The sequence below is a fragment of the Thalassophryne amazonica genome, chromosome 2, assembly GCF_902500255.1.
Source record: "Thalassophryne amazonica chromosome 2, fThaAma1.1, whole genome shotgun sequence".
Classification (NCBI taxonomy): Eukaryota; Metazoa; Chordata; class Actinopteri; order Batrachoidiformes; family Batrachoididae; genus Thalassophryne; species Thalassophryne amazonica.
This window is the reverse complement of record NC_047104.1, coordinates 139,778,364-139,794,108: the sequence shown is the minus strand read 5'-3', so window position 1 is coordinate 139,794,108 and position 15,745 is coordinate 139,778,364. Positions and strand designations below refer to the sequence as shown.

Here is a 15,745-nt window from a genome sequence, read left to right as displayed (position 1 = left end):
CTTTTCTGCTCTGGGTGTGAAATGTTTAGTTATTCCTCTGCCTCCTTTAGCAGTAATGGTACTTGTAATAAGTGTAGCTTATTCGTAGCTTTGGAGGCCAGGCTGGGCGAATTGGAGACTCGGCTCCGCACCGTGGAAAATTCTACAGCTAGCCAGGCCCCTGTAGTCGGTGCGGACCAAGGTAGCTTAGCCGCCGTTAGTTACCCCCTGGCAGATCCCGAGCAGCCGGGAAAGCAGGCCGACTGGGTGACTGTGAGGAGGAAGCGTAGCCCTAAACAGAAGCCCCGTGTACACCGCCAACCCGTTCACATCTCTAACCGTTTTTCCCCACTCGACGACACACCCGCCGAGGATCAAACTCTGGTTATTGGCGACTCTGTTTTGCGAAATGTGAAGTTAGCGACACCAGCAACCATAGTCAATTGTCTTCCGGGGGCCAGAGCAGGCGACATTGAAGGAAATTTGAAACTGCTGGCTAAGGCTAAGCGTAAATTTGGTAAGATTGTAATTCACGTCGGCAGTAATGACACCCGGTTACGCCAATCGGAGGTCACTAAAATTAACATTAAATCGGTGTGTAACTTTGCAAAAACAATGTCGGACTCTGTAGTTTTCTCTGGGCCCCTCCCCAATCAGACCGGGAGTGACATGTTTAGCCGCATGTTCTCCTTGAATTGCTGGCTGTCTGAGTGGTGTCCAAAAAATGAGGTGGGCTTCATAGATAATTGGCAAAGCTTCTGGGGAAAACCTGGTCTTGTTAGGAGAGACGGCATCCATCCCACTTTGGATGGAGCAGCTCTCATTTCTAGAAATCTGGCCAATTTTCTTAAATCCTCCAAACCGTGACTATCCAGGGTTGGGACCAGGAAGCAGAGTTGTAGTCTTACACACCTCTCTGCAGCTTCTCTCCCCCTGCCATCCCCTCATTACCCCATCCCCATAGAGACGGTGCCTGCTCCCAGACTACCAATAACCAGCAAAAATCTATTTAAGCATAAAAATTCAAAAAGAAAAAATAATATAGCACCTTCAACTGCACCACAGACTAAAACAGTTAAATGTGGTCTATTAAACATTAGGTCTCTCTCTTCTAAGTCCCTGTTGGTAAATGATATAATAATTGATCAACATATTGATTTATTCTGCCTTACAGAAACCTGGTTACAGCAGGATGAATATGTTAGTTTAAATGAGTCAACACCCCCGAGTCACACTAACTGTCAGAATGCTCGTAGCACGGGCCGGGGCGGAGGATCAGCAGCAATCTTCCATTCCAGCTTATTAATTAATCAAAAACCCAGACAGAGCTTTAATTCATTTGAAAGCTTGACTCTTAGTCTTGTCCATCCAAATTGGAAGTCCCAAAAACCAGTTTTATTTGTTATTATCTATCGTCCACCTGGTCGTTACTGTGAGTTTCTCTGTGAATTTTCAGACCTTTTGTCTGACTTAGTGCTTAGCTCAGATAAGATAATTATAGTGGGCGATTTTAACATCCACACAGATGCTGAGAATGACAGCCACCCACCACTTTAATCATATCTTAGATCTTGTTCTGACTTATGGTATGGAAATAGAAGACTTAACAGTATTCCCTGAAAACTCCCTTCTGTCTGATCATTTCTTAATAACATTTACATTTACTCTGATGGACTACCCAGCAGTGGGGAATAAGTTTCATTACACTAGAAGTCTTTCAGAAAGCGCTGTAACTAGGTTTAAGGATATGATTCCTTCTTTATGTTCTCTAATGCCATATACCAACACAGTGCAGAGTAGCTACCTAAACTCTGTAAGTGAGATAGAGTATCTCATCAATAGTTTTACATCCTCATTGAAGACAACTTTGGATGCTGTAGCTCCTCTGAAAAAGAGAGCTTTAAATCAGAAGTGCCTGACTCCGTGGTATAACTCACAAACTCGTAGCTTAAAGCAGATAACCCGTAAGTTGGAGAGGAAATGGTGTCTCACTAATTTAGAAGATCTTCACTTAGCCTGGAAAAAGAGTCTGTTGCTCTATAAAAAAGCCCTCCGTAAAGCTAGGACATCTTTCTACTCATCACTAATTGAAGAAAATAAGAACAACCCCAGGTTTCTTTTCAGCACTGTAGCCAGGCTGACAAAGAGTCAGAGCTCTATTGAGCTGAGTATTCCATTAACTTTAACTAGTAATGACTTCATGACTTTCTTTGCTAACAAAATTTTAACTATTAGAGAAAAAATTACTCATAACCATCCCAAAGACGTATCGTTATCTTTGGCTGCTTTCAGTGATGCCGGTATTTGGTTAGACTCTTTCTCTCCGATTGTTCTGTCTGAGTTATTTTCATTAGTTACTTCATCCAAACCATCAACATGTTTATTAGACCCCATTCCTACCAGGCTGCTCAAGGAAGCCCTATCATTATTTAATGCTTTGATCTTAAATATGATCAATCTATCTTTGTTAGTTGGCTATGTACCACAGGCTTTTAAGGTGGCAGTAATTAAACCATTACTTAAAAAGCCATCACTTGACCCAGCTATCTTAGCTAATTATAGGCCAATCTCCAACCTTCCTTTTCTCTCAAAAATTCTTGAAAGGGTAGTTGTAAAACAGCTAACTGATCATCTGCAGAGGAATGGTCTATTTGAAGAGTTTCAGTCAGGTTTTAGAATTCATCATAGTACAGAAACAGCATTAGTGAAGGTTACAAATGATCTTATGGCCTCGGACAGTGGACTCATCTCTGTGCTTGTTCTGTTAGACCTCAGTGCTGCTTTTGATACTGTTGACCATAAAATTTTATTACAGAGATTAGAGCATGCCATAGGTATTAAAGGCACTGCGCTGCGGTGGTTTGAATCATATTTGTCTAATAGATTACAATTTGTTCATGTAAATGGGGAATCTTCTTCACAGACTAAAGTTATTATGGAGTTCCACAAGGTTCTGTGCTAGGACCAATTTTATTCACTTTATACATGCTTCCCTTAGGCAGTATTATTAGACGGTATTGCTTAAATTTTCATTGTTACGCAGATGATACCCAGCTTTATCTATCCATGAAGCCAGAGGACACACACCAATTAGCTAAACTGCAGGATTGTCTTACAGACATAAAGACATGGATGACCTCTAATTTCCTGCTTTTAAACTCAGATAAAACTGAAGTTATTGTACTTGGCCCCACAAATCTTAGAAACATGATGTCTAACCAGATCCTTACTGTGGATGGCATTACCCTGACCTCTAGTAATACTGTGAGAAATCTTGGAGTCATTTTTGATCAGGATATGTCATTCAAAGCGCATATTAAACAAATATGTAGGACTGCTTTTTTGCATTTACGCAATATCTCTAAAATCAGAAAGGTCTTGTCTCAGAGTGATGCTGAAAAACTAATTCATGCATTTATTTCCTCTAGGCTGGACTATTGTAATTCATTATTATCAGGTTGTCCTAAAAGTTCCCTAAAAAGCCTTCAGTTAATTCAAAATCCTGCAGCTAGAGTACTGACGGGGACTAGAAGGAGAGAGCATATCTCACCCATTTTGGCCTCTCTTCATTGGCTTCCTGTTAATTCTAGAATAGAATTTAAAATTCTTCTTCTTACTTATAAGGTTTTGAATAATCAGGTCCCATCTTATCTTAGGGACCTCGTAGTACCATATCACCCCAATAGAGCGCTTTGCTCTCAGACTGCAGGCTTACTTGTAGTTCCTAGGGTTTGTAAGAGTAGAATGGGAGGCAGAGCCTTCAGCTTTCAGGCTCCTCTCCTGTGGAACCAGCTCCCAATTCAGATCAGGGAGACAGACACCCTCTCTACTTTTAAGATTAGGCTTAAAACTTTCCTTTTTGCTAAAGCTTATAGTTAGGGCTGGATCAGGTGACCCTGAACCATCCCTTAGTTATGCTGCTATAGACGTAGACTGCTGGGGGTTCCCATGATGCACTGTTTCTTTCTCTTTTTGCTCTGTATGCACCACTCTGCATTTAATCATTAGTGATCGATCTCTGCTCCCCTCCACAGCATGTCTTTTTCCTGGTTCTCTCCCTCAGCCCCTACCAGTCCCAGCAGAAGACTGCCCCTCCCTGAGCCTGGTTCTGCTGGAGGTTTCTTCCTGTTAAAAGGGAGTTTTTCCTTCCCACTGTAGCCAAGTGCTTGCTCACAGGGGGTCGTTTTGACCGTTGGGGTTTTACATAATTATTGTATGGCCTTGCCTTACAATATAAAGCGCCTTGGGGCAACTGTTTGTTGTGATTTGGCACTATATAAAAAAATTGATTGATTGATTGATTGATTTGACATGTAGGTCACTGTTTTTCCAAGATTTTGTTTTTTTCAGGCCCGATGGTATTCGCTCAAAATTCAAACTGCGAAGTGCATTTAAGGGAAAAATGTAAAGCGCTAAGAAATGAAAAAGCGAGGGGGAGGGGACTTGACTCGTTGAAATAAACAATAGCAAAAATATTTTATTATGCTAGCATAAACTGTGTAACCTAAGAACTTTGCAAGAATGGCATGTTATGAACACAGTGAGCATGATTCATTGCTGCACTTATTCTGATGTAATAAAGATTATGTTGTTTAACTAAAACTGTTATTTTATCATTATTGCCTGCCAAAAATAAAACAGTAAATGAGCTGCAACTAAAGCATGCTCAAGCCTGAGATCAAACAATTTAAACTTGACATAGGTAGTCTGGTACGAGGACAAACTATATTTGGGGTTCTTCAGCCACCCTGGATTCCAGCCAGATCGACGGTGTTTGCCTTTATTTTGGAGGCTTGCACTCAGGTTTTCTTACCTCTGTGCTCGTCATCTTCTCTCTCATCAGCTGCTCTCACCTCCAGTTCTGTCTCTCTCCTTTCTCCTCATCTGTGTTTCTTGGTTCTGGAGTTTTGGAGAAAAATGTCTGTTTTTGGATGCCTGTCCGTGATTTAAATTTAAGAGGCTTCATGTTGTGTCAAGAACACAGAGGTGGACGCATGTTTGTAAGCAGCGTCACACAGTGTTCTTCAGAGCGTTCCCGATTCACTTAAATTATTTTTTTTATGTACATATTAATGGGTAGTTAGTTGTTTTTCATTATTTTGTCTGTGCTATTCTTCATTGGTAAGTAAGGAAGCCCCTTCAGCTTCTTCCTTGTTTTTACTCGGGGTCACCCCAGCAGCTCTGAAGTGGATCTGGATCTTGATTTTACACCGGTTTTACACTGGATCCTTTGTGACACAACATCCATATTACATGGATAAATGTGGCATGGTTGGGATTTGAACCGGGAACCTTCCGCACTGAAACCAAGCACACTAACCACTTGGCCACCACCCCTGCAATCAGTAGTAATATCACCTCCCCCCGCCCTGCCAAAAAACAAAAAACAACAACAACAAAAAAACAACAAAACAAAAATGGATCATGTATCACACAAGGTTGTTGTTGTGTAAGTCTCTGATCTGGCAACCGTACAGTACCATACAGGGAGAGCCCATAATAACACAAGTTAGATTTACAGACTTACATATTCATAACATACAGTTATAGACTGAATGTTACATACCCATATATTAGCAAGAAAATGTTTTTAAAGGGTCTGATTACTCCAGCTATTTATACTAAAAGTTTGATTAAAGTGTATATCTACCAGTGCATTAAAGTCAAAATCTTACAAAAATGGTTATTTTTGAACTTTGATGTATGTAACAAAACTGGTACCTGCTTCATAATTCACTTTTTTAATGTATCCATTAAATTGCATCTGTAATATTTGTGTAAGTGATTTGTATTCATTGTCATAATGAACATACGTACAGGGTTAGCTTTTTTTTTTTTATAAAGATTTTGCATTACTGTATTGCATGATTTAATAAAATATACATTCTGCTATTGGTAGTAATACTGATACTACTAATCATTATCATAATTGGTGAAGTAATAATAATGTTACAGCTCCTGCTATGACTCATACATTATTATTATCACAATTAGTGTTCTTTTTTAATATATTGACTCATTGTATTTTCCAGATTCAGTCAGCATAATAATCAATGTCTTAAATTATTTTTTGCTTTGTGTTGCCTTGATTTGATGACCTTTAATGGCGTCACATATAATTTTGATCCCAGTGCACCTGCTGTTTTAACCACTGTATGATCAAACTCTATATCTAGTATACAGTAACAAAAGGTCTGACTGTCTGAGGTCAACTCTTCTGAAAATGACTTCATTCTAATTTATAGATTTAAGATTACAGTGTTGCTTCTGTGTCTGTTTGCATTAGTGTAACCAAACACATTCTGACCTACAGTGGGGCAAAAGAATATTTAGTCAATCCCTGACTGTGCAAGTTCTCTTCCTTAGAAAGATGAGAGAGGTCTGTAATTTTCAACATAGGTACACTTCTACTGTGAGAGACAATATGAGAAAAAAAATGCAGGAAATCACATTGTAGGATTTTTAAAGAATTTATTTGTAAATTATGGTGGAAAATAAATATTTGGTCAATAACAAAAGTTCAACTCAGTACTTTGTAACATAATCTTTGTTGGCAATGACAGAGGTCAAACGTTTCCTGTAAGTCTTCACCAGGTTTGCACACACTGTAGCTGGTGTTTTGCCCCATTCCTCCATGCAGATCTCCTCCATGCAGATGTAAATGTTCTATTTTGGTTTCATCTGACCACATGATATTCTCCCAATCCTCTTCTGGATCATCCATATGCTCTCTGGCAAACTTCAGATGGGCCTGGACACGTATTGGCTTAAGCAGGGGGACACGCCTGGCACTGCAGGATTTGAGTCCCTCTCTGTGTAGTGTGTAGCCTTTGTTACTTTGGTCCCAGCTCTCTGCAGGTCATTCATCAGGTCCCTCCATGTACAACCCCTGGCAAAAATTATGGAATCACCGGCCTCGGATGATGTTCATTCAGTTGTTTTAATTTTGTAGAAAAAAAGCAGATCACAGACATGACACAAAACTAAAGTCATTTCAAATGGCAACTTTCTGGCTTTAAGAAACACTATAAGAAATCAAGAAAAAAAGATTGTGACAGTCAGTAACGGTTACTTTTTTAGACCAAGCAGAGGAAAAAAATATGGAATCACTCAATTCTGAGGAATAAATTATGGAATCACCCTGTAAATTTTCATCCCCCAAACTAACACCTGCATCAAATCAGATCTGCTCGTTGACATTGACCCTATGCCATGACATTGACCCTATGTGTCTTTTTGCAAGGAATGTTTTCACAGTTTTTGCTCTATGGCAAGATGCATTATCATCATGAAAAATGATTTCATCATCCCCAAACATCCTTTCAATTGTCCAAAATATCAACATAAACTTGTGCATTTATTGATGATGTAATGACAGCCATCTCCCCAGTGCCTTTACCTGACATGCAGCCCCATATCATCAATGACTGTGGAAATTTACATGTTCTCTTCAGGCAGTCATCTTTATAAATCTCATTGGAACGGCACCAAACAAAAGTTCCAGAAACATCACCTTGCCCAATGCAGATTCGAAATTCATCACTGAATATGACTTTCATCCAGTCATCCACAGTCCACGATTGCTTTTCCTTAGCCCATTTGATGTCTTCCTTGGTCTACCAGTATGTTTGCCTTTAACAACCTTCCCATGTTGTTTGTATTTGGTCCAGAGTTTAGACACAGCTGACTGTGAACAACCAACATCTTTTGCAACATTGCGTGATGATTTACCCTCTTTTAAGAGTTTGATAATCCTCTCCTTTGTTTCAATTGAGATCTCTCGTGTTGGAGCCATGATTCATGTCAGTCCACTTGGTGCAACAGCTCTCCAAGGTGTGATCACTCCTTTTTAGATGTAGACTAACAAGCAGATCTGATATGATGCAGGTGTTAGTTTTGGGGATGAAAATTTACAGGGTGATTCCATAATTTTTTCCTCAGAATTGAGTGATTCCATATTTTTTCCTCTGCTTGGTCTAAAAAAGTAACCGTTACTGACTGCCACCATCTTTTTTTCTTGATTTCTTATAGTGTTTCTTAAAGCCAGAAAGTTGCCATTTGAAATGATTTTAGTTTTGTGTCATGTCTGTGATCTGCTTTTTTTCTACAAAATCAAACAACTGAATGAACATCCTCCGAGGCCGGTGATTCCATAATTTTTGCTAGGGGTTGTAGTTCTGGGATTTTTGTTCACCGTTCTCATGATCATTTTGACCCCAGGGGATGACATCTTGCATGGAGCCCCAGATCGAGGGAGATTATCAATGGTCTTGTATGTCTTCCATTTTCTTACAATTGCTCCCACAGTTGATTTATTCACACCAACCTGCTTGACTATTGTAGATTCACTCTTCCCAGCCTGGTGCACATCTACAATTTTCTTCCCAGTGTCCTTCGACAGCTCTTTGGTCTCGGCCATGGTTGAGTTTAGAGTCTGACTGTTTGAGGCTGTGGATAGGTGTCTTTTATACAGATAACGAGTTCCAACAGGTGCCATTAATATAGGTAACAGGTGGAGGACAGAAGAGCTTGTTAAAGAAGAAGTTACAGGTCTGTGAGAGCCAGAAATCTTGCTTATTTGTGGGTGACCAAATACTTATTTTCCACCATAATTTACAATTAAATTCTTTAAAAATCCTACAATGTGATTTTCTGGATTTTTTTTTTTTTCTCATTTTGTCTCTCATAGTTGAAGTGTACCTATGATGAAAATTACAGACCTCTCTCATCTTTCTAAGTAGGAGAAGTTGCACAATCAGGGAAAATACTTTTTTGCCCCCCTGTACATAAGATGGCAGCTCTGAAGACTGTCTTCTCCTGTACACATAATTTTTACAATTATTTTATTTATTATTTTTTATTACTATCCCCTCATGGGAAGGTTGAGGATTTTTTTAATGGGAGCATCTAGACTCTTGTGTGTAGGTGGTCCTGATAAAATGGTGGCACACCTACAGTTTGCAAACTTTACATGTGGGTGCTGTGCTGCATTAGTGTCCATTATATGGCAACTGAATAGATCCTTGTCATTTGATGTCATTGATGAAGTTTGGAGGGTTAAAAACATATTCATATTGGATGGACATAGCATTTGTTTTCTTCCTCGAAACATGCCTGCAGTAGCTTTTATTTAGTGAGCTGCATCATGTTCAGTGTGCAGTAGAATGGAGAAAGCCTGTGTCGGGCATGAAAGCATATCGGCCTTTTTCTTTTTTAATTAAATGTATTGAAGTGGATGACATCTATTATCATTTGCGATAAATTAAGTTACTGTGCCTGCAACTCATTAAAGTGTTTATTTATGTCCAGAAGGAAGCCACGACAGTGAGAAGAGCACGCAAAAGCGTGATTTGCGAACAATGTTTTCACATGACAAAGATTGTAAGACAAGTTAACCTGTACTTTAAGAAACATTTCAAAAGACCCAAAACGAGCAAGAATGAACAGAACTGACAGGAACTGGGGAGAAATTGAGCTATGCTGAGAACCGCTGCTTCAACTTGGTGAAGCGTGAGTAGATAACAATAAGTGAGTAAGTAAAAGTTGTTTATATAGCCCCTTTCACAGACCATCACAAAGGCCCTTACAATGCACTTGAACAAAATCATTAGTACAACACGTCATACAAGAAAAACTAGCGTGTTGCTTGTGGGAATGCACCGGCTCTAGATTGGGTAGTGTTTGTAAAATAGGTAACTGTCATTTTTTCAAGGGTGGTAATAAATTCTGCAAAGCTCGCATGATGAGTTGGAATGACGTGTCAGTCCAGAATGTTTTTGGAACCTTATCTCAGCAATTTTTAGAAGAGGAAATAAGCCCTTTTATATCCTGTTATCCATCCATCCATTTTCTTCCGCTTTATCCGGAGTCGGGTCACGGGGGCAGCAGCTCAAGCAAAGCCCCCCAGACCTCCCGATCCACACACACCTCCTCCAGCTCCTCCGGTGGAACCCCAAGGCATTCCCAAGCCAGCCGAGAGATGTAGTCCCTCCACAGTGTCCTGGGTCTTCCCCGGGGCCTCCTCCCAATGGGACGTGCCCGGAACACCTCTCCAGCGAGGCGTCCAGGGGGCATCTGGAAAAGATGCCCGAGCCACCTCAACTGACTCCTTTTGATGTGGAGGAGCAGCGGCTCGACTCCAAGCTCCTCCCGAGTGACCGAGCTCCTCACCCTATCTCTAACATTAACAGTATATCTCTATATGGATAGAGATAGAGGTATCCTGTTAATGTATTTATAAATTGTTTAGGTTCTTGTTACCATATACACACTGTTATTATTTTCATATTTTATTATTACTTTTGTTTTATTTGATTTTTAAATGGACCACAATGGAAATAAGTGTTTTCACTTTCTTGTGTCATCCATGTGTTTATAATTAGAATATGTACTTACATTAAACTTACTAAATAAAATCACTCACACAAGCATGTACACATGCACGTACTCATGCTTTTAATATAAAGATGATTTGCCACCCCCTGCTGGAATGGCATGTTAATCTGGAATGTAATTAGCATATGTAGTTTCTCCAAAAATATTAGTCCTATCAACGTTCCATTTTGGCGCTGTTCATCCTTGACCCAAAATACATAAACGTACCAGATGGCAAGTGTCTGCTGCCCCGAGTTGCACACACAGCATTTTGTATTTTCTGCATTCTGCTGCAAGAAGGTGCTTTTAATGTTCATACACCTGCAAACAGAGATGGTAACAGTAGACCTCTAAAGCAATAGTCTTTAAGTCTTTATTGTTGGTAATGACACCATGACACCATGACTATGTCATGTTGTTGGCACGGTGGCTTAGTGGTTAGCACTAGTGCCTCACAGCAAGAAGGTCGTGGGATCACTTCCCACCCTTTCTGTGTGGAGTTTGCATGTTCTCCCCGTGCCTGTGTGGGTTTCTTCTGGGTGCTCCGGTTTCCTCCCACAAGCAAAAACATTTATTTAGGCTCTGCTCCTTTCTCTGCCCCTGACCTAAACACTATCTGGATGCTGCACTGTGGCTGCCATCTGCTCCTCCTTGTTAGATTATGTCTAACTGTAATTAGGATGGGTTAAATGCAGAGGACACATTTCATTGTATGTATACAGTGAGGAAAATAAGTATTTGAACACCCTGCGATTTTGCAAGTTCTCCCACTTAGAAATCATGGAGGGGTCTTAAATTTTCATTGTAGGTGCATGTCCACTGTGAGAGACATAATCTAAAAAAAAAATAAAAATCCGGAAATCACAATGTATGATTAAAAAAAAAAAAATATATATATATATTTGTATGTTACTGCTGCAAATGAGTATTTGAACACCTACCAACCAGCAAGAATTCTGGCTCACACAGACCTGTTATTTTTTCTTTAAGAAGCCCTCTTATTCTGCACTCTTTACCTGTATTAATTGCACCTGTTTGAACTTGTTACCTGTACAAAAGACACCTGTTCACACACTCAATAAATCACACTCCAACCTGTCCACCATAGCCAAGACCAAAGAGCTGTCTAAGGACACCAGGGACAAAATTGTAGACCTGCACAAGGCTGGGATGGACTACAGGACAACAGGCAAGCAGCTTGGTAGAAGACAACAACTGTTAGGATTATTTATTAGAAAGTGGAAGAAACACAAGATGACTGTCAATCTCCCTCGGTCTGGGATTTCATGCAGGATCTCACTTTGTGGGGTAAGGATGATTCTGAGAAAGCTCAGAACTACACAGGAGGACCTGGTCAATGACCTGAAGAGAGCTGGGACCACAGTCACAAAGATTACATTAGTAACACATGATGCTGTCGTGGTTTAAAATCCTGCAGGGCAGCAAGGTCCCCCTGCTCAAGCCAGCACATGTCCAGGCCCGTTTGAAGTTCACCATTGACCATCTGGATGATCCAGAGGTGGCATGGTAGAAGGTCATGTGGTCAGATGAGACCAGAATAGAGGTTTTTGGAATCAACTCCACTTACCATGTTTAGAGGATGAGAACAACCCCAAGAAAACCATCCTAACCGTGAAGCATGGTGGTGGAAACATCATACTCTGGAGGTGCTCTTCTGCAAAGGGACAGGACGACTGCACCGTATTGAAGGGAGGATGGATGGGGTCATGTATTGTGAGATTTTGGCAAACAACCTCCTTCCCTCAGTAAGAGCATTGAAGATTGGTCATGGCTGGGTCTTCCAGCATGACAATGACCCCAAACACACAACCAGCATTTCAAGGTCCTGGAGTGGCCTGGCCAGTCTCCAGACCTGAACTCAATAGAAAATCTTTGGAGGGAGCTGAAACTCCAAACCTGAAAGATTGGAGAAGATCTTTATGGAGGAGTGGACCAAAATCCCTGCTGCAGTGTGTGCAAATCTGGTGAAAAACTACAGGAAACATTTGACCTCTGTAATTGCAAACAAAGGCTACTGTACCAAATATTAACATTGATTTTCACAGGTGTTCAAATACTTATTTGCAGCATTAACATACAAATAAATTATTTAAAAAAATCATACATTGTGATTTCCGGATTTTTTTTTTTTTTTTTTTTTTAGATTATGTCTCTCACAGTGGACATGCACCTAAGAAGAAAATGTCAGACCCCTCCATGATTTCTAAGTGGGAGAACTTGCAAAATCGCAGGGTGTTCAAATACTTATTTTCCTCGCTGTATATGTATGTACAATGACAATAAAGGCTCTATTCTATTCACTAAACTGACTAAACCATTTAAACTACAAAAACACAATATATCAATAACACTAACAGCACTGTTAGATGTACATGAACCACCGTAACAACATTTAAACACCAAACCCCAAACTCCCATGGTGCATTGCAGCACAATGTCCATTGTTTACTGGTTAGCTGAAATTGCTAATTTCTCCAAAAATATTTTTCCTATCAACTTTCTGTTTTTGCAGCATTCACCCTTGACCCATAATTCATAACAATATCAAATGGCAAATGTCAGCTCTCCCCAGTTTTTGCGTGATCGAAGCCACACACACACACACACACACACAGAGGCCACTTTACCACAATAAAATGATACGCAAAGCATACAAAAGAGAAAACGATAGGAAGGCTAAAGAAATAAAATAAAATTACAAACCTAATGCCTGTCTGAACAAAAATGTTTTCAAATGTCAGAATCCATAGTACAAAGACTGTCGGGCAGTTCATTCCAAAGTTTTGATGTTGTCGTTTACCTTAAAGAGAGACTGAACTTGGATGTTTATAAAAAAAATTCTGTGTATATAGGTGCTTGACCCTGCAGTGCTTTAAATGTTAAAATTGGAATTTTATAATGAATTCTGAAACCACTGGGTGCCAATAAAATGAGGATAAAATTAGATTAATATGTTTTTAAGTGTAACTCATTTTTATTTTTTTTCTGTGGTTTACATTATTTTGTGATAGTGTGTGTGTTTTTGTTCTGTTGTGGACAAAAAAAAAAGTGCTTGAATTGTGATCTTAATGCACATTATTTAGGCAAAATATTACCCCTGCCGCAGCACTATTTTGGTCTTGTGAGGCCAAAAGCAGCTGAATCGTGGTAATCTTGGTGTGACATCAAAGGTACTCCTGCAGGATCACTGTGCTGGAATTGCTGTCTTTTTTTCCATAAGAAACTCCAAGGAAAAACGTTACTTTGTGTGTCTGAAGCTCATATGAGACAGACACGTCAAACGATAACATGGTGGTTATATCTGGTGATCACAAGACAGGTTTGAGCCAGATTAATCTGAACCAGATGACAAAGGGAGTGCATGGAACAGAGTTTCTGGTGAGATGGAGGTGACACAAATGGAATTCCCCACAATCTGGTCTAATACTATTAATAATGACAAATGGTAATTTATTTATTTCTCTATTAAATATTCATTATATATTGGATACAAAATCCCAGGCTTTTGCCAACATAGATGTAACACCAGATTGCTCCACAGGCACACAGGATTTTTATTTTATGTTTTAAAGCGGGATTTTCCACCTTTATTCTTTAATACCTGTCTGCTCAAGCACTCTATTTATAAAAAATAAAAATCTACATTCACATAAAAAGCCACAGGTGTAGCGGACAGGGTTGGCCGCCATGTTGAAACTGGTGCATCAGCTGGTGCTCCTTCGAGTGGTACTCCACCAGCCCCGCGGCACGGCTGTCTCCGGCTCTCCATGTGAGTGGCACAACATGCATTCAGTGCATCAGAGGACAGAAAGTCTCTTAAAGTCTTCAAATTATCAAAATTCGCTGGTCTACCTGAATCCATTATATGTGAGTTTTACTGTATTTAAAAGGAATGACTCACAAGTATGACTGGGTTCACTTTGAACCATTGAAAAGAATCAAAATGTTTGATTGTAACATCACTATTATAATTTATTGTCATTTACACTTTATCATTTATGAATTAGTCTCAACGACTAATGCAGAAATAATACATATAGCTAAATATTTCAGTAATTATTTGAAGTTTTTGTTTAAAAAATGGTACTACAGAGCTTTTTTTCAGATTTTTATTTTGAAACATTGCGAAAATTGCAGGACATACATTGTGTTCTCTCATGGTCACACAACTAGAATGTGGCCGGTGGCCAATTCCATTCCCAACGTTTCATTCACTTTTTTTGTTATTGATAAAACAGAACTGTAAAACATTGGGTGTGTTGTGACAAAAGACAAAAATTACCAAGACACTTAATCTTCATGACTAAAATAAATAAGCTTAGCTAAAATGAGAAAAAGAAAGAGGAGAATAAAAAACAAAATAGAAATAATAATTCTTACTTTTCCAAGTCCTTTTTCTTTATATTGACATATCTTTTGCGTTTATTTCATTTATTTATTTACAAGGGACAACACATATTAATGAACACATAAAGTGTAAATATGTCAGATTATAGCCATGGGCTAATTTCCATCTGTAGTCCCTGACAGACTATAAAAATTAAATAATTTACAATAAAAATGCACAAACGTCACAGGAGCTTACCATACGACAACAGACTACATTACATAGGGGTCACTAACTACTACAACAACAAGACACAGACTGGACAAAAGACAGGAAACAAGAGGACACTGACATGATCTGAGCATGAAGGTTATCTTACACAAACTCAGTCAAAGGAAGGCACACAGTAAAAAAAAAACAAAAAACACTACTACTACATGTACAATTCAATTGAAGTAAGTTAATTAAAATTACAAGTCTAAAGTTCAAAGTTTCTGCATAATGCTTTTGGTTAGCCTCAACATAAAATGACCATAATTCTGAAAATTTCATCATTTGTAATCATCTGACTCATTTGTAAGCTTTTTTCTTTTCCTATCCTTTTTTTAATATGCTACATTATAGTGGGTGATTTTAACATCCACACAGATGCTGAGAATGACAGCCTCAACACTGCATTTAATGTATTATTAGACTCAATTGGCTTTGCTCAAAATGTAAATGAGTCCACCCACCACTTTAATCATATCTTAGATCTTGTTCTGACTTATGGTATGGAAATTGAAGACTTAACAGTATTCCCTGAAAACTCCCTTCTGTCTGATCATTTCTTAATAACATTTACATTTACTCTGATGGACTACCCAGCAGTGGGGAATAAGTTTTATTACACTAGAAGTCTTTCAGAAAGCGCTGTAACTAGGTTTAAGGATATGATTCCTTCTTTATGTTCTCTAATGCCATATACCAACACAGTGCAGAGTAGCTACCTAAACTCTGTAAGTGAGATAGAGTATCTCGTCAATAGTTTTACATCCTCATTGA

At 39.1% G+C, this 15,745-nt stretch overlaps 1 protein-coding gene across 1 annotated transcript in view; it reads left to right on the top strand.

Annotated features, from left to right (window-relative positions):
* scml2 (Scm polycomb group protein like 2) overlaps window positions 1–15,745 on the top strand; it is a 91,720-nt gene that overhangs the window by 11,592 nt on the left and 64,383 nt on the right. The window lies entirely within an intron of this gene.